Raw genomic sequence first — 27,942 nt, 5'->3', positions numbered from 1 at the left:
ATTCTAAAAATCAATTACTTTTAAAAACCCGTGAAACAAAGACAGTGAAAGAGAGAGAAATGCTTACACAATTCGTTCAGTGTCTGTGATGCCACCTGGATTGACCATATATAGACCCACAGCTGATTGAGACATAAGGGTGGACACTCTTGGGGCTCAGAGTTTTGGTGAGGTTGGGTGAGCTAACGCAGACCCTTTAAAGTAATACGGCGTTGTACCCATCCCATGGGTCCCAAATCTCCAGGTTCAAGGGCATCTTCCTACGTCGAAAACATGCATGAGAAACCCAGAAGATGGTACACCGTGTGATCGGGAAAGGTTTCTAAAACGCACCTCATTTCTCATCTCCTTGTGCTCCGGTTCGCCATTCCAGCCGCTTTACTAGCAATCTCCCTCCTTGGAGAATCAGCACCTTTAACCTCCTGTTCCGTAGAGGTTGCAATTTTTTCTGAGGATGAACGGGAAGAGGAGGAGCCAATGAGAGACTAGCTCTAGGTGTTTCGACAGGCACAGGTCACTCTATTTTCCCATCAGGAAGAAGAATTAACCACAGGCTCAGCCTGCCGCCCGGAGCCAGAATAGAGCCTGAAGCAATCCTGCGCTTTTGCGGCCAGCGCCCAAGAAAGCGAGTTGAAAAATGGAGCTCAAGAGCACTGCAATTCACAAACCTGCAGAGTTAGAAATGATAACTCTCGTCCACAAATATATGGAGGGAAGGCAACGAAGAGGATTTGAAAGCAAGGCAGAATTGCAGGAAACAGATTTCAGGAGGTAGATTCGAATCGCCTTTAAAGCACAGGAAAAGCGGCAAAACCTTGACAATGATGCCCTTGGCCAAAAAGGGCGTATGCGTTTTTTCCTGAATATATTCAGGAAAAAACGCATACGCCCTTTTTGGCCAACCAAGCAACCTGGAAAGGCAAATCAGCGCTACAAAGAAGTCTCGCTTCCCATCGGTCAAAAGGGCCATGCTGAATAAAGTGTCAGAAGCAGAAATGCAGGACAGGCCATGGAGAAATCGGAGCCTTGCTACGCTGATGGGCGGGATGTAAATTGCCAACAGCCACTCTGGAGAAGTGTACGGTGTGTCCTGAAACATCTAGAAAACGCAGCTTAGAGAGCATAGGGCACTTCCACTCATGGGCGTATAAATTGGGAAATCTAAAAATCAGCAAGACACAGGCACCCCAAAGTTTAGGGCTGCTCTGTTGACAAGAACCTCCACTTCATTACACCTTAAATATCCGAGGAAAGAGAAGAATGGATAAAGAAGTTGTGGTCCTTATGTACAATGGAATATCACTCAGCCATGAAATCAACGTCATAAGGCTAGTAAGAGCATGATGAGTGGATTTAGGTACGACGATTCTAAGTGAAATAAGTCACACAGAAAAAGACACTTATCATAAGATATCACTTATAGAGGGAATGTAAAAACCGCTACCCTTGAACTGAATTACAAAACAGAACAGAGTCACACGTTTAGAAAACACACTATGGCTGCTTAACGGGAAAGGTGAGGTGGGGTGATGCATAAAACAAGGGTTTCAAATTAGCTCAGATACTGTTCCATAAACCCAATATGTAATAGCCAAGACCTACTCCTTGCTCAGTGAACTGGACTCAACACCCCCTATTCAACGCCCAAGAATATATCTGACTAGTAAGAATCTTAAAACCTATGTATTGATATCTCTCTGTAAGTGAGTCAACTGGGTGTAAAGCGGCATAAACACAGCAGTGAAAAGCAGGTAATCCCCATTCTAAAAATCAATTACTTTTAAAAACCCGTGAAACAAAGACAGTGAAAGAGAGAGAAATGCTTACAAAATTCGTTCAGTGTCTGTGATGCCACCTGGATTGACCATATATAGACCCACAGCTGATTGAGACAGAAGGGTGGACACTCTTGGGGCTCAGAGGTTTGGTGAGGTTGGGTGAGCTAACGCAGACCCTTTAAAGTAATACGGCGTTGTACCCATCCCATGGGTCCCAAATCTCCAGGTTCAAGGGCATCTTCCTACGTCGAAAACATGCATGAGAAACCCAGAAGATGGTACACCGTGTGATCGGGAAAGGTTTCTAAAACGCACCTCATTTCTCATCTCCTTGTGCTCCGGTTCGCCATTCCAGCCGCTTTACTAGCAATCTCCCTCCTTGGAGAATCAGCACCTTTAACCTCCTGTTCCGTAGAGGTTGCAATTTTTTCTGAGGATGAACGGGAAGAGGGGGAGCCAATGAGAGACTAGCTCTAGGTGTTTCGACAGGCACAGGTCACTCTATTTTCCCATCAGGAAGAAGAATTAACCACAGGCTCAGCCTGCCGCCCGGAGCCAGAATAGAGCCTGAAGCAATCCTGCGCTTTTGCGGCCAGCGCCCAAGAAAGCGAGTTGAAAAATGGAGCTCAAGAGCACTGCAATTCACAAACCTGCAGAGTTAGAAATGATAACTCTCGTCCACAAATATATTGAGGGAAGGCAACGAAGAGGATTTGAAAGCAAGGCAGAATTGCAGGAAACAGATTTCAGGAGGTAGATTCGAATCGCCTTTAAAGCACAGGAAAAGCGGCAAAACCTCGACAATGATGCCCTTGGCCAAAAAGGGCGTATGCGTTTTTTCCTGAATATATTCAGGAAAAAACGCATACGCCCTTTTTGGCCAACCAAGCAACCTGGAAAGGCAAATCAGCGCTACAAAGAAGTCTCGCTTCCCATCGGTCAAAAGGGCCATGCTGAATAAAGTGTCAGAAGCAGAAATGCAGGACAGGCCATGGAGAAATCGGAGCCTTGCTACGCTGATGGGCGGGATGTAAATTGCCAACAGCCACTCTGGAGAAGTGTACGGTGTGTCCTGAAACATCTAGAAAACTCAGCTTAGAGAGCATAGGGCACTTCCACTCATGGGCGTATAAATTGGGAAATCTAAAAATCAGCAAGACACAGGCACCCCAAAGTTTAGGGCTGCTCTGTTGACAAGAACCTCCACTTCGTTACACCTTAAATATCCGAGGAAAGAGAAGAATGGATAAAGAAGTTGTGGTCCTTATGTACAATGGAATATCATTCAGCCATGAAATCAACGTCATAAGGCTAGAAAAAGCATGATGAGTGGATTTAGGTATGACGATTCTAAGTGAAATAAGTCACACAGAAAAAGACACTTATCATAAGATATCACTTATAGAGGGAATGTAAAAACCGCTACCCTTGAACTGAGTTACAAAACAGAACAGAGTCACACGTTTAGAAAACACACTATGGCTGCTTAACGGGAAAGGTGAGGTGGGGTGATGCATAAAACAAGGGTTTCAAATTAGCTCAGATACTGTTCCATAAACCCAATATGTAATAGCCAAGACCTACTCCTTGCTCAGTGAACTGGACTCAACAGCCCCTATTCAACGCCCAAGAATATATCTGACTAGTAAGAATCTTAAAACCTATGTATTGATATCTCTCTGTACGTGAGTCAACTGGGTGTAAAGCGGCATAAACACAGCAGTGAAAAGCAGGTAATCCCCATTCTAAAAATCAATTACTTTTAAAAACCCGTGAAACAAAGACAGTGAAAGAGAGAGAAATGCTTACACAATTCGTTCAGTGTCTGTGATGCCACCTGGATTGACCATATATAGACCCACAGCTGATTGAGACATAAGGGTGGACACTCTTGGGGCTCAGAGGTTTGGTGAGGTTGGGTGAGCTAACGCAGACCCTTTAAAGTAATACGGCGTTGTACCCATCCCATGGGTCCCAAATCTCCAGGTTCAAGGGCATCTTCCTACGTCGAAAACATGCATGAGAAACCCAGAAGATGGTACACCGTGTGATCGGGAAAGGTTTCTAAAACGCACCTCATTTCTCATCTCCTTGTGCTCCGGTTCGCCATTCCAGCCGCTTTACTAGCAATCTCCCTCCTTGGAGAATCAGCACCTTTAACCTCCTGTTCCGTAGAGGTTGCAATTTTTTCTGAGGATGAACGGGAAGAGGGGGAGCCAATGAGAGACTAGCTCTAGGTGTTTCGACAGGCACAGGTCACTCTATTTTCCCATCAGGAAGAAGAATTAACCACAGGCTCAGCCTGCCGCCCGGAGCCAGAATAGAGCCTGAAGCAATCCTGCGCTTTTGCGGCCAGCGCCCAAGAAAGCGAGTTGAAAAATGGAGCTCAAGAGCAGTGCAATTCACAAACCTGCAGAGTTAGAAATGATAACTCTCGTCCACAAATATATGGAGGGAAGGCAACGAAGAGGATTTGAAAGCAAGGCAGAATTGCAGGAAACAGATTTCAGGAGGTAGATTCGAATCGCCTTTAAAGCACAGGAAAAGCGGCAAAACCTTGACAATGATGCCCTTGGCCAAAAAGGGCGTATGCGTTTTTTCCTGAATATATTCAGGAAAAAACGCATACGCCCTTTTTGGCCAACCAAGCAACCTGGAAAGGCAAATCAGCGCTACAAAGAAGTCTCGCTTCCCATCAGTCAAAAGGGCCATGCTGAATAAAGTGTCAGAAGCAGAAATGCAGGACAGGCCATGGAGAAATCGGAGCCTTGCTACGCTGATGGGCGGGATGTAAATTGCCAACAGCCACTCTGGAGAAGTGTACGGTGTGTCCTGAAACATCTAGAAAACTCAGCTTAGAGAGCATAGGGCACTTCCACTCATGGGCGTATAAATTGGGAAATCTAAAAATCAGCAAGACACAGGCACCCCAAAGTTTAGGGCTGCTCTGTTGACAAGAACCTCCACTTCGTTACACCTTAAATATCCGAGGAAAGAGAAGAATGGATAAAGAAGTTGTGGTCCTTATGTACAATGGAATATCACTCAGCCATGAAATCAACGTCATAAGGCTAGTAACAGCATAATGAGTGGATTTAGGTACGACGATTCTAAGTGAAATAAGTCACACAGAAAAAGACACTTATCATAAGATATCACTTATAGAGGGAATGTAAAAACCGCTACCCTTGAACTGAATTACAAAACAGAACAGAGTCACACGTTTAGAAAACACACTATGGCTGCTTAACGGGAAAGGTGAGGTGGGGTGATGCATAAAACAAGGGTTTCAAATTAGCTCAGATACTGTTCCATAAACCCAATATGTAATAGCCAAGACCTACTCCTTGCTCAGTGAACTGGACTCAACAGCCCCTATTCAACGCCCAAGAATATATCTGACTAGTAAGAATCTTAAAACCTATGTATTGATATCTCTCTGTACGTGAGTCAACTGGGTGTAAAGCGGCATAAACACAGCAGTGAAAAGCAGGTAATCCCCATTCTAAAAATCAATTACTTTTAAAAACCCGTGAAACAAAGACAGTGAAAGAGAGAGAAATGCTTACACAATTCGTTCAGTGTCTGTGATGCCACCTGGATTGACCATATATAGACCCACAGCTGATTGAGACATAAGGGTGGACACTCTTGGGGCTCAGAGGTTTGGTGAGGTTGGGTGAGCTAACGCAGACCCTTTAAAGTAATACGGCGTTGTACCCATCCCATGGGTCCCAAATCTCCAGGTTCAAGGGCATCTTCCTACGTCGAAAACATGCATGAGAAACCCAGAAGATGGTACACCGTGTGATCGGGAAAGGTTTCTAAAACGCACCTCATTTCTCATCTCCTTGTGCTCCGGTTCGCCATTCCAGCCGCTTTACTAGCAATCTCCCTCCTTGGAGAATCAACACCTTTAACCTCCTGTTCCGTACAGGTTGCAATTTTTTCTGAGGATGAACGGGAAGAGGGGGAGCCAATGAGAGACTAGCTCTAGGTGTTTCGACAGGCACAGGTCACTCTATTTTCCCATCAGGAAGAAGAATTAACCACAGGCTCAGCCTGCCGCCCGGAGCCAGAATAGAGCCTGAAGCAATCCTGCGCTTTTGCGGCCAGCGCCCAAGAAAGCGAGTTGAAAAATGGAGCTCAAGAGCACTGCAATTCACAAACCTGCAGAGTTAGAAATGATAACTCTCGTCCACAAATATATTGAGGGAAGGCAACGAAGAGGATTTGAAAGCAAGGCAGAATTGCAGGAAACAGATTTCAGGAGGTAGATTCGAATCGCCTTTAAAGCACAGGAAAAGCGGCAAAACCTCGACAATGATGCCCTTGGCCAAAAAGGGCGTATGCGTTTTTTCCTGAATATATTCAGGAAAAAACGCATACGCCCTTTTTGGCCAACCAAGCAACCTGGAAAGGCAAATCAGCGCTACAAAGAAGTCTCGCTTCCCATCGGTCAAAAGGGCCATGCTGAATAAAGTGTCAGAAGCAGAAATGCAGGACAGGCCATGGAGAAATCAGAGCCTTGCTACGCTGATGGGCGGGATGCAAATTGCCAACAGCCACTCTGGAGAAGTGTACGGTGTGTCCTGAAACATCTAGAAAACTCAGCTTAGAGAGCATAGGGCACTTCCACTCATGGGCGTATAAATTGGGAAATATAAAAATCAGCAAGACACAAGCACCCCAAAGTTTAGGGCTGCTCTGTTGACAAGAACCTCCACTTCTTTACACCTTAAATATCCCAGGAAAGAGAAGAATGGATAAAGAAGTTGTGGTCCTTATGTACAATGGAATATCACTCAGCCATGAAATCAACGTCATAAGGCTAGTAACAGCATGATGAGTGGATTTAGGTACGACGATTCTAAGTGAAATAAGTCACACAGAAAAAGACACTTATCATAAGATATCACTTATAGAGGGAATGTAAAAACCGCTACCCTTGAACTGAATTACAAAACAGAACAGAGTCACACGTTTAGAAAACACAGTATGGCTGCTTAACGGGAAAGGTGAGGTGGGGTGATGCATAAAACAAGGGTTTCAAATTAGCTCAGATACTGTTCCATAAACCCAATATGTAATAGCCAAGACCTACTCCTTGCTCAGTGAACTGGACTCAACACCCCCTATTCAACGCCCAAGAATATATCTGACTAGTAAGAATCTTAAAACCTATGTATTGATATCTCTCTGTACGTGAGTCAACTGGGTGTAAAGCGGCATAAACACAGCAGTGAAAAGCAGGTAATCCCCATTCTAAAAATCAATTACTTTTAAAAACCCGTGAAACAAAGACAGTGAAAGAGAGAGAAATGCTTACAAAATTCGTTCAGGGTCTGTGATGCCACCTGGATTGACCATATCTGGACCCACAGCTGATTGAGACATAAGGGTGGACACTCTTGGGGCTGGGAGGTTTGGTGAGGTTGGGTGAGCTAACGCAGACCCTTTAAAGTAATACGGCGTGGTACCCATCCCATGGGTCCCAAATCTCCAGGTTCAAGGGCATCTTCCTACGTCGAAAACATGCATGAGAAACCCAGAAGATGGTACACCGTGTGATCGGGAAAGGTTTCTAAAACGCACCTCATTTCTCATCTCCTTGTGCTCCGGTTCGCCATTCCAGCCGCTTTACTAGCAATCTCCCTCCTTGGAGAATCAACACCTTTAACCTCCAGTTCCGTAAAGCTTGCAATTTTTCCTGAGGATGAACGGGAAGAGGGGGAGCCAATGAGAGACTAGCTCTAGGTGTTGCGACAGGCACAGGTCACTCTATTTTCCCATCAGGAAGAAGAATTAACCACAGGCTCAGCCTGCCGCCCGGAGCCAGAATAGAGCCTGAAGCAATCCTGCGCTTTTGCGGCCAGCTCCCAAGAAAGCGAGTTGAAAAATGGAGCTCAAGAGCACTGCAATTCACAAACCTGCAGAGTTATAAATGATAACTCTCGTCCACAAATATATTGAGGGAAGGCAACGAAGAGGATTTGAAAGCAAGGCAGAATTGCAGGAAACAGATTTCAGGAGGTAGATACGAATCGCCTTTAAGGCACAGGAAAAGCGGCAAAACCTCGACAATGATGCCCTTGGCCAAAAAGGGCGTATGCGTTTTTTCCTGAATATATTCAGGAAAAAATGCATACGCCCTTTTTGGCCAACCAAGCAACCTGGAAAGGCAGATCAGCGCTACAAAGAAGTCTCGCTTCCCATCGGTCAAAAGGGCCATGCTGAATAAAGTGTCAGAAGCAGAAATGCAGGACAGGCCATGGAGAAATCGGAGCCTTGCTACGCTGATGGGCGGGATGTAACTGGCCAACAGCCACTCTGGAGAAGTGTACGGTGTGTCCTGAAACATCTAGAAAACTCAGCTTAGAGAGCATAGGGCACTTCCACTCATGGGCGTATAAATTGGGAAATCTAAAAATCAGCAAGACACAGGCACCCCAAAGTTTAGGGCTGCTGTGTTGACAAGAACCTCCACTTCGTTACACCTTAAATATCCGAGGAAAGAGAAGAATGGATAAAGAAGTTGTGGTCCTTATGTACAATGGAATATCACTCAGCCATAAAATCAACGTCATAAGGCTAGAAAAAGCATGATGAGTGGATTTAGGTATGATGATTCTAAGTGAAATAAGTCACACAGAAAAAGACACTTATCATAAGATATCACTTATAGAGGGAATGTAAAAACCGCTACCCTTGAACTGAGTTACAAAACAGAACAGAGTCACACGTTTAGAAAACACAGTATGGCTGCTTAACGGGAAAGGTGAGGTGGGGTGATGCATAAAACAAGGGTTTCAAATTAGCTCAGATACTGTTCCATAAACCTAATATGTAATAGCTAAGACCTACTCCTTGCTCAGTGAACTGAACTCAACACTCCCTATTCAACGCCCAAGAATATATCTGACTAGTAAGAATCTTAAAACCTATGTATTGATATCTCTCTGTAAGTGAGTCAACTGGGTGTAAAGCGGCATAAACACAGCAGCGAAAAGCAGCTAAACCCCATTCTAAAAATCAATTACTTTTAAAAACCCGTGAAACAAAGACAGTGAAAGAGAGAGAAATGCTTACAAAATTCGTTCAGGGTCTGTGATGCCACCTGGATTGACCATATCTAGACCCACAGCTGATTGAGACATAAGGGTGGACACTCTTGGGGCTGGGAGGTTTGGTGAGGTTGGGTGAGCTAACGCAGACCCTTTAAAGTAATACGGCGTGGTACCCATCCCATGGGTCCCAAATCTCCAGGTTCAAGGGCATCTTCCTACGTCGAAAACATGCATGAGAAACCCAGAAGATGGTACACCGTGTGATCGGGAAAGGTTTCTAAAACGCACCTCATTTCTCATCTCCTTGTGCTCCGGTTCGCCATTCCAGCCGCTTTACTAGCAATCTCCCTCCTTGGAGAATCAACACCTTTAACCTCCTGTTCCGTACAGGTTGCAATTTTTCCTGAGGATGAACGGGAAGAGGGGGAGCCAATGAGAGACTAGCTCTAGGTGTTTCGACAGGCACAGGTCACTCTATTTTCCCATCAGTAAGAAGAATTAACCACAGGCTCAGCCTGCCGTCCGGAGCCAGAATAGAGCCTGAAGCAATCCTGCGCTTTTGCGGCCAGCTCCCAAGAAAGCGAGTTCAAAAATTGAGCTCAGGAGCACTGCAATTCACAAACCTGCAGAGTTAGAAATGATAACTCTCGTCCACAAATATATTGAGGGAAGGCAACGAAGAGGATTTGAAAGCAAGGCAGAATTGCAGGAAACAGATTTCAGGAGGTAGATACGAATCGCCTTTAAAGCACAGGAAAAGCGGCAAAACCTCGACAATGATGCCCTTGGCCAAAAAGGGCGTATGCGTTTTTTCCTGAATATATTCAGGAAAAAACGCATACGCCCTTTTTGGCCAACCAAGCAACCTGGAAAGGCAAATCAGCGCTACAAAGAAGTCTCGCTTCCCATCGGTCAAAAGGGCCATGCTGAATAAGGTGTCAGAAGCAGAAATGCAGGACAGGCCATGGAGAAATCGGAGCCTTGCTACGCTGATGGGCGGGATGTAAATTGCCAACAGCCACTCTGGAGAAGTGTACGGTGTGTCCTGAAACATCTAGAAAACTCAGCTTAGAGAGCATAGGGCACTTCCACTCATGGCCGTATAAATTGGGAAATCTAAAAATCAGCAAGACACAGGCACCCCAAAGTTTAGGGCTGCTCTGTTGACAAGAACCTCCACTTCGTTACACCTTAAATATCCCAGGAAAGAGATGAATGGATAAAGAAGTTGTGGTCCTTATGTACAATGGAATATCACTCAGCCATGAAATCAACGTCATAAGGCTAGGAGCAGCATGATGAGTGGATTTAGGTACGACGATTCTAAGTGAAATAAGTCACACAGAAAAAGACACTTATCATAAGATATCACTTATAGAGGGAATGTAAAAACCGCTACCCTTGAACTGAATTACAAAACAGAACAGAGTCACACGTTTAGAAAACACACTATGGCTGCTTAACGGGAAAGGTGAGGTGGGGTGATGCATAAAACAAGGGTTTCAAATTAGCTCAGATACTGTTCCATAAACCCAATATGTAATAGCCAAGACCTACTCCTTGCTCAGTGAACTGGACTCAACAGCCCCTATTCAACGCCCAAGAATATATCTGACTAGTAAGAATCTTAAAACCTATGTATTGATATCTCTCTGTACGTGAGTCAACTGGGTGTAAAGCGGCATAAACACAGCAGTGAAAAGCAGGTAATCCCCATTCTAAAAATCAATTACTTTTAAAAACCCGTGAAACAAAGACAGTGAAAGAGAGAGAAATGCTTACACAATTCGTTCAGTGTCTGTGATGCCACCTGGATTGACCATATATAGACCCACAGCTGATTGAGACATAAGGGTGGACACTCTTGGGGCTCAGAGGTTTGGTGAGGTTGGGTGAGCTAACGCAGACCCTTTAAAGTAATACGGCGTTGTACCCATCCCATGGGTCCCAAATCTCCAGGTTCAAGGGCATCTTCCTACGTCGAAAACATGCATGAGAAACCCAGAAGATGGTACACCGTGTGATCGGGAAAGGTTTCTAAAACGCACCTCATTTCTCATCTCCTTGTGCTCCGGTTCGCCATTCCAGCCGCTTTACTAGCAATCTCCCTCCTTGGAGAATCAACACCTTTAACCTCCTGTTCCGTACAGGTTGCAATTTTTTCTGAGGATGAACGGGAAGAGGGGGAGCCAATGAGAGACTAGCTCTAGGTGTTTCGACAGGCACAGGTCACTCTATTTTCCCATCAGGAAGAAGAATTAACCACAGGCTCAGCCTGCCGCCCGGAGCCAGAATAGAGCCTGAAGCAATCCTGCGCTTTTGCGGCCAGCGCCCAAGAAAGCGAGTTGAAAAATGGAGCTCAAGAGCAGTGCAATTCACAAACCTGCAGAGTTAGAAATGATAACTCTCGTCCACAAATATATTGAGGGAAGGCAACGAAGAGGATTTGAAAGCAAGGCAGAATTGCAGGAAACAGATTTCAGGAGGTAGATTCGAATCGCCTTTAAAGCACAGGAAAAGCGGCAAAACCTCGACAATGATGCCCTTGGCCAAAAAGGGCGTATGCGTTTTTTCCTGAATATATTCAGGAAAAAACGCATACGGCCTTTTTGGCCAACCAAGCAACCTGCAAAGGCAAATCAGCGCTACAAAGAAGTCTCGCTTCCCATCGGTCAAAAGGGCCATGCTGAATAAAGTGTCAGAAGCAGAAATGCAGGACAGGCCATGGAGAAATCGGAGCCTTGCTACGCTGATGGGCGGGATGTAAATTGCCAACAGCCACTCTGCAGAAGTGTACGGTGTGTCCTGAAACATCTAGAAAACTCAGCTTAGAGAGCATAGGGCACTTCCACTCATGGGCGTATAAATTGGGAAATCTAAAAATCAGCAAGACACAGGCACCCCAAAGTTTAGGGCTGCTCTGTTGACAAGAACCTCCACTTCGTTACACCTTAAATATCCGAGGAAAGAGAAGAATGGATAAAGAAGTTGTGGTCCTTATGTACAATGGAATATCACTCAGCCATGAAATCAACGTCATAAGGCTAGTAACAGCATGATGAGTGGATTTAGGTATGACGATTCTAAGTGAAATAAGTCACACAGAAAAAGACACTTATCATAAGATATCACTTATAGAGGGAATGTAAAAACCGCTACCCTTGAACTGAAATACAAAACAGAACAGAGTCACACGTTTAGAAAACACAGTATGGCTGCTTAACGGGAAAGGTGAGGTGGGGTGATGCATAAAACAAGGGTTTCAAATTAGCTCAGATACTGTTCCATAAACCCAATATGTAATAGCCAAGACCTACTCCTTGCTCAGTGAACTGGACTCAACAGCCCCTATTCAACGCCCAAGAATATATCTGACTAGTAAGAATCTTAAAACCTATGTATTGATATCTCTCTGTACGTGAGTCAACTGGGTGTAAAGCGGCATAAACACAGCAGTGAAAAGCAGGTAATCCCCATTCTAAAAATCAATTACTTTTAAAAACCCGTGAAACAAAGACAGTGAAAGAGAGAGAAATGCTTACACAATTCGTTCAGTGTCTGTGATGCCACCTGGATTGACCATATATAGACCCACAGCTGATTGAGACATAAGGGTGGACACTCTTGGGGCTCAGAGGTTTGGTGAGGTTGGGTGAGCTAACGCAGACCCTTTAAAGTAATACGGCGTTGTACCCATCCCATGGGTCCCAAATCTCCAGGTTCAAGGGCATCTTCCTACGTCGAAAACATGCATGAGAAACCCAGAAGATGGTACACCGTGTGATCGGGAAAGGTTTCTAAAACGCACCTCATTTCTCATCTCCTTGTGCTCCGGTTCGCCATTCCAGCCGCTTTACTAGCAATCTCCCTCCTTGGAGAATCAACACCTTTAACCTCCTGTTCCGTACAGGTTGCAATTTTTTCTGAGGATGAACGGGAAGAGGGGGAGCCAATGAGAGACTAGCTCTAGGTGTTTCGACAGGCACAGGTCACTCTATTTTCCCATCAGGAAGAAGAATTAACCACAGGCTCAGCCTGCCGCCCGGAGCCAGAATAGAGCCTGAAGCAATCCTGCGCTTTTGCGGCCAGCGCCCAAGAAAGCGAGTTGAAAAATGGAGCTCAAGAGCAGTGCAATTCACAAACCTGCAGAGTTAGAAATGATAACTCTCGTCCACAAATATATTGAGGGAAGGCAACGAAGAGGATTTGAAAGCAAGGCAGAATTGCAGGAAACAGATTTCAGGAGGTAGATTCGAATCGCCTTTAAAGCACAGGAAAAGCGGCAAAACCTCGACAATGATGCCCTTGGCCAAAAAGGGCGTATGCGTTTTTTCCTGAATATATTCAGGAAAAAACGCATACGCCCTTTTTGGCCAACCAAGCAACCTGGAAAGGCAAATCAGCGCTACAAAGAAGTCTCGCTTCCCATCGGTCAAAAGGGCCATGCTGAATAAAGTGTCAGAAGCAGAAATGCAGGACAGGCCATGGAGAAATCGGAGCCTTGCTACGCTGATGGGCGGGATGTAAATTGCCAACAGCCACTCTGGAGAAGTGTACGGTGTGTCCTGAAACATCTAGAAAACTCAGCTTAGAGAGCATAGGGCACTTCCACTCATGGGCGTATAAATTGGGAAATCTAAAAATCAGCAAGACACAGGCACCCCAAAGTTTAGGGCTGCTCTGTTGACAAGAACCTCCACTTCGTTACACCTTAAATATCCCAGGAAAGAGAAGAATGGATAAAGAAGTTGTGGTCCTTATGTACAATGGAATATCACTCAGCCATGAAATCAACGTCATAAGGCTAGAAAAAGCATGATGAGTGGATTTAGGTATGACGATTCTAAGTGAAATAAGTCACACAGAAAAAGACACTTATCATAAGATATCACTTATAGAGGGAATGTAAAAACCGCTACCCTTGAACTGAGTTACAAAACAGAACAGAGTCACACGTTTAGAAAACACAGTATGGCTGCTTAACGGGAAAGGTGAGGTGGGGTGATGCATAAAACAAGGGTTTCAAATTAGCTCAGATACTGTTCCATAAACCCAATATGTAATAGCCAAGACCTACTCCTTGCTCAGTGAACTGGACTCAACAGCCCCTATTCAACGCCCAAGAATATATCTGACTAGTAAGAATCTTAAAACCTATGTATTGATATCTCTCTGTACGTGAGTCAACTGGGTGTAAAGCGGCATAAACACAGCAGTGAAAAGCAGGTAATCCCCATTCTAAAAATCAATTACTTTTAAAAACCCGTGAAACAAAGACAGTGAAAGAGAGAGAAATGCTTACACAATTCGTTCAGTGTCTGTGATGCCACCTGGATTGACCATATATAGACCCACAGCTGATTGAGACATAAGGGTGGACACTCTTGGGGCTCAGAGGTTTGGTGAGGTTGGGTGAGCTAACGCAGACCCTTTAAAGTAATACGGCGTTGTACCAATCCCATGGGTCCCAAATCTCCAGGTTCAAGGGCATCTTCCTACGTCGAAAACATGCATGAGAAACCCAGAAGATGGTACACCGTGTGATCGGGAAAGGTTTCTAAAACGCACCTCATTTCTCATCTCCTTGTGCTCCGGTTCGCCATTCCAGCCGCTTTACTAGCAATCTCCCTCCTTGGAGAATCAGCACCTTTAACCTCCTGTTCCGTAGAGGTTGCAATTTTTTCTGAGGATGAACGGGAAGAGGGGGAGCCAATGAGAGACTAGCTCTAGGTGTTTCGACAGGCACAGGTCACTCTATTTTCCCATCAGGAAGAAGAATTAACCACAGGCTCAGCCTGCCGCCCGGAGCCAGAATAGAGCCTGAAGCAATCCTGCGCTTTTGCGGCCAGCGCCCAAGAAAGCGAGTTGAAAAATGGAGCTCAAGAGCACTGCAATTCACAAACCTGCAGAGTTAGAAATGATAACTCTCGTCCACAAATATATGGAGGGAAGGCAACGAAGAGGATTTGAAAGCAAGGCAGAATTGCAGGAAACAGATTTCAGGAGGTAGATTCGAATCGCCTTTAAAGCACAGGAAAAGCGGCAAAACCTTGACAATGATGCCCTTGGCCAAAAAGGGCGTATGCGTTTTTTCCTGAATATATTCAGGAAAAAACGCATACGCCCTTTTTGGCCAACCAAGCAACCTGGAAAGGCAAATCAGCGCTACAAAGAAGTCTCGCTTCCCATCGGTCAAAAGGGCCATGCTGAATAAAGTGTCAGAAGCAGAAATGCAGGACAGGCCATGGAGAAATCGGAGCCTTGCTACGCTGATGGGCGGGATGTAAATTGCCAACAGCCACTCTGGAGAAGTGTACGGTGTGTCCTGAAACATCTAGAAAACTCAGCTTAGAGAGCATAGGGCACTTCCACTCATGGGCGTATAAATTGGGAAATATAAAAATCAGCAAGACACAGGCACCCCAAAGTTTAGGGCTGCTCTGTTGACAAGAACCTCCACTTCGTTACACCTTAAATATCCGAGGAAAGAGAAGAATGGATAAAGAAGTTGTGGTCCTTATGTACAATGGAATATCACTCAGCCATGAAATCACCGTCATAAGGCTAGTAACAGCATAATGAGTGGATTTAGATACGACGATTCTAAGTGAAATAAGTCACACAGAAAAAGACACTTATCATAAGATATCACTTATAGAGGGAATGTAAAAACCGCTACCCTTGAACTGAATTACAAAACAGAACAGAGTCACACGTTTAGAAAACACAGTATGGCTGCTTAACGGGAAAGGTGAGGTGGGGTGATGCATAAAACAAGGGTTTCAAATTAGCTCAGATACTGTTCCATAAACCCAATATGTAATAGCCAAGACCTACTCCTTGCTCAGTGAACTGGACTCAACAGCCCCTATTCAACGCCCAAGAATATATCTGACTAGTAAGAATCTTAAAACCTATGTATTGATATCTCTCTGTACGTGAGTCAACTGGGTGTAAAGCGGCATAAACACAGCAGTGAAAAGCAGGTAATCCCCATTCTAAAAATCAATTACTTTTAAAAACCCGTGAAACAAAGACAGTGAAAGAGAGAGAAATGCTTACACAATTCGTTCAGTGTCTGTGATGCCACCTGGATTGACCATATATAGACCCACAGCTGATTGAGACATAAGGGTGGACACTCTTGGGGCTCAGAGGTTTGGTGAGGTTGGGTGAGCTAACGCAGACCCTTTAAAGTAATACGGCGTTGTACCCATCCCATGGGTCCCAAATCTCCAGGTTCAAGGGCATCTTCCTACGTCGAAAACATGCATGAGAAACCCAGAAGATGGTACACCGTGTGATCGGGAAAGGTTTCTAAAACGCACCTCATTTCTCATCTCCTTGTGCTCCGGTTCGCCATTCCAGCCGCTTTACTAGCAATCTCCCTCCTTGGAGAATCAGCACCTTTAACCTCCTGTTCCGTAGAGGTTGCAATTTTTCTGAGGATGAACGGGAAGAGGGGGAGCCAATGAGAGACTAGCTCTAGGTGTTTCGACAGGCACAGGTCACTCTATTTTCCCATCAGGAAGAAGAATTAACCACAGGCTCAGCCTGCCGCCCGGATCCAGAATAGAGCCTGAAGCAATCCTGCGCTTTTGCGGCCAGCGCCCAAGAAAGCGAGTTGAAAAATGGAGCTCAAGAGCAGTGCAATTCACAAACCTGCAGAGTTAGAAATGATAACTCTCGTCCACAAATATATTGAGGGAAGGCAACGAAGAGGATTTGAAAGCAAGGCAGAATTGCAGGAAACAGATTTCAGGAGGTAGATTCGAATCGCCTTTAAAGCACAGGAAAAGCGGCAAAACCTTGACAATGATGCCCTTGGCCAAAAAGGGCGTATGCGTTTTTTCCTGAATATATTCAGGAAAAAACGCATACGCCCTTTTTGGCCAACCAAGCAACCTGCAAAGGCAAATCAGCGCTACAAAGAAGTCTCGCTTCCCATCGGTCAAAAGGGCCATGCTGAATAAAGTGTCAGAAGCAGAAATGCAGGACAGGCCATGGAGAAATCGGAGCCTTGCTACGCTGATGGGCGGGATGTAAATTGCCAACAGCCACTCTGGAGAAGTGTACGGTGTGTCCTGAAACATCTAGAAAACTCAGCTTAGAGAGCATAGGGCACTTCCACTCATGGGCGTATAAATTGGGAAATCTAAAAATCAGCAAGACACAGGCACCCCAAAGTTTAGGGCTGCTCTGTTGACAAGAACCTCCACTTCGTTACACCTTAAATATCCGAGGAAAGAGAAGAATGGATAAAGAAGTTGTGGTCCTTATGTACAATGGAATATCACTCAGCCATGAAATCAACGTCATAAGGCTAGTAACAGCATGATGAGTGGATTTAGGTACGACGATTCTAAGTGAAATAAGTCACACAGAAAAAGACACTTATCATAAGATATCACTTATAGAGGGAATGTAAAAACCGCTACCCTTGAACTGAATTACAAAACAGAACAGAGTCACACGTTTAGAAAACACACTATGGCTGCTTAACGGGAAAGGTGAGGTGGGGTGATGCATAAAACAAGGGTTTCAAATTAGCTCAGATACTGTTCCATAAACCCAATATGTAATAGCCAAGACCTACTCCTTGCTCAGTGAACCGGACTCAACAGCCCCTATTCAACGCCCAAGAATATATCTGACTAGTAAGAATCTTAAAACCTATGTATTGATATCTCTCTGTACGTGAGTCAACTGGGTGTAAAGCGGCATAAACACAGCAGTGAAAAGCAGGTAATCCCCATTCTAAAAATCAATTACTTTTAAAAACCCGTGAAACAAAGACAGTGAAAGAGAGAGAAATGATTACACAATTCGTTCAGTGTCTGTGATGCCACCTGGATTGACCATATATAGACCCACAGCTGATTGAGACATAAGGGTGGACACTCTTGGGGCTCAGAGGTTTGGTGAGGTTGGGTGAGCTAACGCAGACCCTTTAAAGTAATACGGCGTTGTACCCATCCCATGGGTCCCAAATCTCCAGGTTCAAGGGCATCTTCCTACGTCGAAAACATGCATGAGAAACCCAGAAGATGGTACACCGTGTGATCGGGAAAGGTTTCTAAAACGCACCTCATTTCTCATCTCCTTGTGCTCCGGTTCGCCATTCCAGCCGCTTTACTAGCAATCTCCCTCCTTGGAGAATCAACACCTTTAACCTCCTGTTCCGTACAGGTTGCAATTTTTTCTGAGGATGAACGGGAAGAGGGGGAGCCAATGAGAGACTAGCTCTAGGTGTTTCGACAGGCACAGGTCACTCTATTTTCCCATCAGGAAGAAGAATTAACCACAGGCTCAGCCTGCCGCCCGGAGCCAGAATAGAGCCTGAAGCAATCCTGCGCTTTTGCGGCCAGCGCCCAAGAAAGCGAGTTGAAAAATGGAGCTCAAGAGCACTGCAATTCACAAACCTGCAGAGTTAGAAATGATAACTCTCGTCCACAAATATATTGAGGGAAGGCAACGAAGAGGATTTGAAAGCAAGGCAGAATTGCAGGAAACAGATTTCAGGAGGTAGATTCGAATCGCCTTTAAAGCACAGGAAAAGCGGCAAAACCTCGACAATGATGCCCTTGGCCAAAAAGGGCGTATGCGTTTTTTCCTGAATATATTCAGGAAAAAACGCATACGCCCTTTTTGGCCAACCAAGCAACCTGGAAAGGCAAATCAGCGCTACAAAGAAGTCTCGCTTCCCATCGGTCAAAAGGGCCATGCTGAATAAAGTGTCAGAAGCAGAAATGCAGGACAGGCCATGGAGAAATCAGAGCCTTGCTACGCTGATGGGCGGGATGTAAATTGCCAACAGCCACTCTGGAGAAGTGTACGGTGTGTCCTGAAACATCTAGAAAACTCAGCTTAGAGAGCATAGGGCACTTCCACTCATGGGCGTATAAATTGGGAAATATAAAAATCAGCAAGACACAGGCACCCCAAAGTTTAGGGCTGCTCTGTTGACAAGAACCTCCACTTCTTTACACCTTAAATATCCCAGGAAAGAGAAGAATGGATAAAGAAGTTGTGGTCCTTATGTACAATGGAATATCACTCAGCCATGAAATCAACGTCATAAGGCTAGAAAAAGCATGATGAGTGGATTTAGGTATGACGATTCTAAGTGAAATAAGTCACACAGAAAAAGACACTTATCATAAGATATCACTTATAGAGGGAATGTAAAAACCGCTACCCTTGAACTGAGTTACAAAACAGAACAGAGTCACACGTTTAGAAAACACAGTATGGCTGCTTAACGGGAAAGGTGAGGTGGGGTGATGCATAAAACAAGGGTTTCAAATTAGCTCAGATACTGTTCCATAAACCCAATATGTAATAGCCAAGACCTACTCCTTGCTCAGTGAACTGGACTCAACAGCCCCTATTCAACGCCCAAGAATATATCTGACTAGTAAGAATCTTAAAACCTATGTATTGATATCTCTCTGTACGTGAGTCAACTGGGTGTAAAGCGGCATAAACACAGCAGTGAAAAGCAGGTAATCCCCATTCTAAAAATCAATTACTTTTAAAAACCCGTGAAACAAAGACAGTGAAAGAGAGAGAAATGCTTACACAATTCGTTCAGTGTCTGTGATGCCACCTGGATTGACCATATATAGACCCACAGCTGATTGAGACATAAGGGTGGACACTCTTGGGGCTCAGAGGTTTGGTGAGGTTGGGTGAGCTAACGCAGACCCTTTAAAGTAATACGGCGTTGTACCCATCCCATGGGTCCCAAATCTCCAGGTTCAAGGGCATCTTCCTACGTCGAAAACATGCATGAGAAACCCAGAAGATGGTACACCGTGTGATCGGGAAAGGATTCTAAAACGCACCTCATTTCTCATCTCCTTGTGCTCCGGTTCGCCATTCCAGCCGCTTTACTAGCAATCTCCCTCCTTGGAGAATCAACACCTTTAACCTCCTGTTCCGTAGAGGTTGCAATTTTTTCTGAGGATGAACGGGAAGAGGGGGAGCCAATGAGAGACTAGCTCTAGGTGTTTCGACAGGCAGAGGTCACTCTATTTTCCCATCAGGAAGAAGAATTAACCACAGGCTCAGCCTGCCGCCCGGATCCAGAATAGAGCCTGAAGCAATCCTGCGCTTTTGCGGCCAGCGCCCAAGAAAGCGAGTTGAAAAATGGAGCTCAAGAGCACTGCAATTCACAAACCTGCAGAGTTAGAAATGATAACTCTCGTCCACAAACATATTGAGGGAAGGCAACGAAGAGGATTTGAAAGCAAGGCAGAATTGCAGGAAACAGATTTCAGGAGGTAGATTCGAATCGCCTTTAAAGCACAGGAAAAGCGGCAAAACCTTGACAATGATGCCCTTGGCCAAAAAGGGCGTATGCGTTTTTTCCTGAATATATTCAGGAAAAAACGCATACGCCCTTTTTGGCCAACCAAGCAACCTGGAAAGGCAGATCAGCGCTACAAAGAAGTCTCGCTTCCCATCGGTCAAAAGGGCCATGCTGAATAAAGTGTCAGAAGCAGAAATGCAGGAGAGGCCATGGAGAAATCGGAGCCTTGCTACGCTGATGGGCGGGATGTAAATGGCCAACAGCCACTCTGGAGAAGTGTACGGTGTGTCCTGAAACATCTAGAAAACTCAGCTTAGAGAGCATAGGGCACTTCCACTCATGGGCGTATAAATTGGGAAATCTAAAAATCATCAAGACACAGGCACCCCAAAGTTTAGGGCTGCTGTGTTGACAAGAACCTCCACTTCGTTACACCTTAAATATCCCAGGAAAGAGAAGAATGGATAAAGAAGTTGTGGTCCTTATGTACAATGGAATATCACTCAGCCATAAAATCAACGTCATAAGACTAGAAAAAGCATGATGAGTGGATTTAGGTATGACGATTCTAAGTGAAATAAGTCACACAGAAAAAGACACTTATCATAAGATATCACTTATAGAGGGAATGTAAAAACCGCTACCCTTGAACTGAGTTACAAAACAGAACAGAGTCACACGTTTAGAAAACACAGTATGGCTGCTTAACGGGAAAGGTTAGGTGGGGTGATGCATAAAACAAGGGTTTCAAATTAGCTCAGATACTGTTCCATAAACCTAATATGTAATAGCCAAGACCTACTCCTTGCTCAGTGAACTGAACTCAACACTCCCTATTCAACGCCCAAGAATATATCTGACTAGTAAGAATCTTAAAACCTATGTATTGATATCTCTCTGTAAGTGAGTCAACTGGGTGTAAAACGGCATAAACACAGCAGCGAAAAGCAGCTAAACCCCATTCTAAAAATCAATTACTTTTAAAAACCCGTGAAACAAAGACAGTGAAAGAGAGAGAAATGCTTACAAAATTCGTTCAGGGTCTGTGATGCCACCTGGATTGACCATATCTAGACCCACAGCTGATTGAGACATAAGGGTGGACACTCTTGGGGCTGGGAGGTTTGGTGAGGTTGGGTGAGCTAACGCAGACCCTTTAAAGTAATACGGCGTGGTACCCATCCCATGGGTCCCAAATCTCCAGGTTCAAGGGCATCTTCCTACGTCGAAAACATGCATGAGAAACCCAGAAGATGGTACACCGTGTGATCGGGAAAGGTTTCTAAAACGCACCTCATTTCTCATCTCCTTGTGCTCCGGTTCGCCATTCCAGCCGCTTTACTAGCAATCTCCCTCCTTGGAGAATCAACACCTTTAACCTCCTGTTCCGTACAGGTTGCAATTTTTCCTGAGGATGAACGGGAAGAGGGGGAGCCAATGAGAGACTAGCTCTAGGTGTTGCGACAGGCACAGGTCACTCTATTTTCCCATCAGGAAGAAGAATTAACCACAGGCTCAGCCTGCCGTCCTGAGCCAGAATAGAGCCTGAAGCAATCCTGCGCTTTTGCGGCCAGCTCCCAAGAAAGCGAGTTCAAAAATTGAGCTCAGGAGCACTGCAATTCACAAACCTGCAGAGTTAGAAATGATAACTCTCGTCCACAAATATATTGAGGGAAGGCAACGAAGAGGATTTGAAAGCAAGGCAGAATTGCAGGAAACAGATTTCAGGAGGTAGATTCGAATCGCCTTTAAAGCACAGGAAAAGCGGCAAAACCTCGACAATGATGCCCTTGGCCAAAAAGGGCGTATGCGTTTTTTCCTGAATATATTCAGGAAAAAACGCATACGCCCTTTTTGGCCAACCAAGCAACCTGGAAAGGCAAATCAGCGCTACAAAGAAGTCTCGCTTCCCATCGGTCAAAAGGGCCATGCTGAATAAAGTGTCAGAAGCAGAAATGCAGGACAGGCCATGGAGAAATGGGAGCCTTGCTACGCTGATGGGCGGGATGTAAATTGCCAACAGCCACTCTGGAGAAGTGTACGGTGTGTCCTGAAACATCTAGAAAACTCAGCTTAGAGAGCATAGGGCACTTCCTCTCATGGGCGTATAAATTGGGAAAACTAAAAATCAGCAAGACACAGGCACGCCAAAGTTTAGGGCTGCTCCGTTGACAAGAATCTCCACTGTGCTACACCTGAAACATCCCAGGAAATAGAAGAATGGATAAAGAAGTTGTGGTCCTTATGTACAATGGAATATCACTCAGCCATGAAATCAACGTCATAAGGCTAGGAGCAGCATGATGAGTGGATTTAGGTAGGACGATTCTAAGTGAAATAAGTCACACAGAAAAAGACACTTATCATAAGATATCACTTATAGAGGGAATGTAAAAACCGCTACCCGTGAACTGAATTACAAAACAGAACAGAGTCACACATTTAGAAAACACACTATGGCTGCTTAACGGGAAAGGTGAGGTGGGGTGATGCATAAAACAAGGGTTTCAAATTAGCTCAGATACCGTTCCATAAACCCAATATGTAAAAGACAAGACCTACTCCTTGCTCAGTGAACTGGACTCAACACCCCCTATTCACCGCCCAAGAATATATCTGACTAGTAAGAATCTTAAAACCTATGTATTGATATCTCTCTGTAAGTGAGTCAAGTGGGTGTAAAGCGGCATAAACACAGCAGTGCAAAGCAGCTAAACCCCATTATAAAAATCAATTACTTTTAAAAACCCGTGAAACAAAGACAGTGAAAGAGAGAGATATTCTTACAAAATTCGTTCAGGGGCTGCGATGCCACCTGGATTGACCATATCTAGACCCACAGCTGATTGAGACATAAGGGTGGACACTCTTGGGGCTGAGAGGTGTGGTGAGGTTGGGTGAGCTAACGCAGACCCTGTAAAGTTATACGGCGTGGTACCCATCCCATGGGTCCCAAATCTCCAGGTTCAAGGGCATCTTCCTACATCGAAAACATGCATGAGAAACCCAGAAGATGGTACACCGTGTGATCGGGAAAGGTTTCTAAAACGCACCTCATTTCTCATCTCCTTGTGCTCCGGTTCGCCATTCCAGCCGCTTTACTAGCAATCTCCCTCCTTGGAGAATCAGCACCTTTAACCTCCTGTTCCGTACAGGTTGCAATTTGTCCTGAGGATGAACGGGAAGAGGGGGAGCCAATGAGAGACTAGCTCTAGGTGTTGCGACAGGCACAGGTCACTCTATTTTCCCATCAGGAAGAAGAATTAACCACAGGCTCAGCCTGCCGCCCGGAGCCAGAATAGAGCCTGAAGCAATCCTGCGCTTTTGCGGCCAGCTCCCAAGAAAGCGAGTTCAAAAATTGAGCTCAAGAGCACTGCAATTCACAAACCTGCAGAGTTAGAAATGATAACTCTCGTCCACAAATATATTGAGGGAAGGCAACGAAGAGGATTTGAAAGCAAGGCAGAATTGCAGGAAACAGATTTCAGGAGGTAGATTCGAATCGCCTTTAAAGCACAGGAAAAGCGGCAAAACCTCGACAATGATGCCCTTGGCCAAAAAGGGCGTATGCGTTTTTTCCTGAATATATTCAGGAAAAAACGCATACGCCCTTTTTGGCCAACCAAGCAACCTGGAAAGGCAAATCAGCGCTACAAAGAAGTCTCGCTTCCCATCGGTCAAAAGGGCCATGCTGAATAAAGTGTCAGAAGCAGAAATGCAGGACAGGCCATGGAGAAATCGGAGCCTTGCTACAATGATGGGCGGGATGTAAATTGCCAACAGCCACTCTGGAGAAGTGTACGGTGTGTCCTGAAACATCTAGAAAACTCAGCTTAGAGAGCATAGGGCACTTCCACTCATGGGCGTATAAATTGGGAAATATAAAAATCAGCAAGACACAGGCACCCCAAAGTTTAGGGCTGCTCTGTTGACAAGAACCTCCACTTCGTTACACCTTAAATATCCCAGGAAAGAGAAGAATGGATAAAGAAGTTGTGGTCCTTATGTACAATGGAATATCACTCAGCCATGAAATCAACGTCATAAGGCTAGAAAAAGCATGATGAGTGGATTTAGGTATGACGATTCTAAGTGAAATAAGTCACACAGAAAAAGACACTTATCATAAGATATCACTTATAGAGGGAATGTAAAAACCGCTACCCTTGAACTGAGTTACAAAACAGAACAGAGTCACACGTTTAGAAAACACAGTATGGCTGCTTAACGGGAAAGGTGAGGTGGGGTGATGCATAAAACAAGGGTTTCAAATTAGCTCAGATACTGTTCCATAAACCCAATATGTAATAGCCAAGACCTACTCCTTGCTCAGTGAACTGGACTCAACAGCCCCTATTCAACGCCCAAGAATATATCTGACTAGTAAGAATCTTAAAACCTATGTATTGATATCTCTCTGTACGTGAGTCAACTGGGTGTAAAGCGGCATAAACACAGCAGTGAAAAGCAGGTAATCCCCATTCTAAAAATCAATTACTTTTAAAAACCCGTGAAACAAAGACAGTGAAAGAGAGAGAAATGCTTACAAAATTCGTTCAGTGTCTGTGATGCCACCTGGATTGACCATATATAGACCCACAGCTGATTGAGACATAAGGGTGGACACTCTTGGGGCTCAGAGGTTTGGTGAGGTTGGGTGAGCTAACGCAGACCCTTTAAAGTAATACGGCGTTGTACCCATCCCATGGGTCCCAAATCTCCAGGTTCAAGGGCATCTTCCTACGTCGAAAACATGCATGAGAAACCCAGAAGATGGTACACCGTGTGATCGGGAAAGGTTTCTAAAACGCACCTCATTTCTCATCTCCTTGTGCTCCGGTTCGCCATTCCAGCCGCTTTACTAGCAATCTCCCTCCTTGGAGAATCAACACCTTTAACCTCCTGTTCCGTACAGGTTGCAATTTTTTCTGAGGATGAACGGGAAGAGGGGGAGCCAATGAGAGACTAGCTCTAGGTGTTGGGACAGGCACAGATCACTCTATTTTCCCATCAGGAAGAAGAATTAACCACAGGCTCAGCCTGCCGCCCGGAGCCAGAATAGAGCCTGAAGCAATCCTGCGCTTTTGCGGCCAGCGCCCAAGAAAGCGAGTTGAAAAATGGAGCTCAAGAGCACTGCAATTCACAAACCTGCAGAGTTAGAAATGATAACTCTCGTCCACAAATATATTGAGGGAAGGCAACGAAGAGGATTTGAAAGCAAGGCAGAATTGCAGGAAACAGATTTCAGGAGGTAGATTCGAATCGCCTTTAAAGCACAGGAAAAGCGGCAAAACCTTGACAATGATGCCCTTGGCCAAAAAGGGCGTATGCGTTTTTTCCTGAATATATTCAGGAAAAAACGCATACGTCCTTTTTGGCCAACCAAGCAACCTGGAAAGGCAAATCAGCGCTACAAAGAAGTCTCGCTTCCCATCGGTCAAAAGGGCCATGCTGAATAAAGTGTCAGAAGCAGAAATGCAGGACAGGCCATGGAGAAATCGGAGCCTTGCTACGCTGATGGGCGGGATGTAAATTGCCAACAGCCACTCTGGAGAAGTGTACGGTGTGTCCTGAAACATCTAGAAAACTCAGCTTAGAGAGCATAGGGCACTTCCACTCATGGGCGTATAAATTGGGAAATCTAAAAATCAGCAAGACACAGGCACCCCAAAGTTTAGGGCTGCTCTGTTGACAAGAACCTCCACTTCGTTACACCTTAAATATCCCAGGAAAGAGAAGAATGGATAAAGAAGTTGTGGTCCTTATGTACAATGGAATATCACTCAGCCATGAAATCAACGTCATAAGGCTAGAAAAAGCATGATGAGTGGATTTAGGTATGACGATTCTAAGTGAAATAAGTCACACAGAAAAAGACACTTATCATAAGATATCACTTATAGAGGGAATGTAAAAACCGCTACCCTTGAACTGAGTTACAAAACAGAACAGAGTCACACGTTTAGAAAACACAGTATGGCTGCTTAACGGGAAAGGTGAGGTGGGGTGATGCATAAAACAAGGGTTTCAAATTAGCTCAGATACTGTTCCATAAACCCAATATGTAATAGCCAAGACCTACTCCTTGCTCAGTGAACTGGACTCAACAGCCCCTATTCAACGCCCAAGAATATATCTGACTAGTAAGAATCTTAAAACCTATGTATTGATATCTCTCTGTACGTGAGTCAACTGGGTGTAAAGCGGCATAAACACAGCAGTGAAAAGCAGGTAATCCCCATTCTAAAAATCAATTACTTTTAAAAACCCGTGAAACAAAGACAGTGAAAGAGAGAGAAATGCTTACAAAATTCGTTCAGTGTCTGTGATGCCACCTGGATTGACCATATATAGACCCACAGCTGATTGAGACATAAGGGTGGACACTCTTGGGGCTCAGAGGTTTGGTGAGGTTGGGTGAGCTAACGCAGACCCTTTAAAGTAATACGGCGTTGTACCCATCCCATGGGTCCCAAATCTCCAGGTTCAAAGGCATCTTCCTACGTCGAAAACATGCATGAGAAACCCAGAAGATGGTACACCGTGTGATCGGGAAAGGTTTCTAAAACGCACCTCATTTCTCATCTCCTTGTGCTCCGGTTCGCCATTCCAGCCGCTTTACTAGCAATCTCCCTCCTTGGAGAATCAACACCTTTAACCTCCTGTTCCGTACAGGTTGCAATTTTTTCTGAGGATGAACGGGAAGAGGGGGAGCCAATGAGAGACTAGCTCTAGGTGTTGGGACAGGCACAGGTCACTCTATTTTCCCATCAGGAAGAAGAATTAACCACAGGCTCAGGCTGCCGCCCGGAGCCAGAATAGAGCCTGAAGCAATCCTGCGCTTTTGCGGCCAGCGCCCAAGAAAGCGAGTTGAAAAATGGAGCTCAAGAGCACTGCAATTCACAAACCTGCAGAGTTAGAAATGATAACTCTCGTCCACAAATATATTGAGGGAAGGCAACGAAGAGGATTTGAAAGCAAGGCAGAATTGCAGGAAACAGATTTCAGGAGGTAGATTCGAATCGCCTTTAAAGCACAGGAAAAGCGGCAAAACCTTGACAATGATGCCCTTGGCCAAAAAGGGCGTATGCGTTTTTTCCTGAATATATTCAGGAAAAAACGCATACGTCCTTTTTGGCCAACCAAGCAACCTGGAAAGGCAAATCAGCGCTACAAAGAAGTCTCGCTTCCCATCGGTCAAAAGGGCCATGCTGAATAAAGTGTCAGAAGCAGAAATGCAGGACAGGCCATGGAGAAATCGGAGCCTTGCTACGCTGATGGGCGGGATGTAAATTGCCAACAGCCACTCTGGAGAAGTGTACGGTGTGTCCTGAAACATCTAGAAAACTCAGCTTAGAGAGCATAGGGCACTTCCACTCATGGGCGTATAAATTGGGAAATCTAAAAATCAGCAAGACACAGGCACCCCAAAGTTTAGGGCTGCTCTGTTGACAAGAACCTCCACTTCGTTACACCTTAAATATCCCAGGAAAGAGAAGAATGGATAAAGAAGTTGTGGTCCTTATGTACAATGGAATATCACTCAGCCATGAAATCAACGTCATAAGGCTAGAAAAAGCATGATGAGTGGATTTAGGTATGACGATTCTAAGTGAAATAAGTCACACAGAAAAAGACACTTATCATAAGATATCACTTATAGAGGGAATGTAAAAACCGCTTCCCATGAACTGAGTTACAAAACAGAACAGAGTCACACGTTTAGAAAACACAGTATGGCTGCTTAACGGGAAAGGTGAGGTGGGGTGATGCATAAAACAAG

This window comes from Balaenoptera ricei, chromosome 16 (genome assembly GCF_028023285.1).
Source record: "Balaenoptera ricei isolate mBalRic1 chromosome 16, mBalRic1.hap2, whole genome shotgun sequence".
NCBI lineage: Eukaryota > Metazoa > Chordata > Mammalia > Artiodactyla > Balaenopteridae > Balaenoptera > Balaenoptera ricei.
This window is presented reverse-complemented; position numbering follows the sequence as displayed.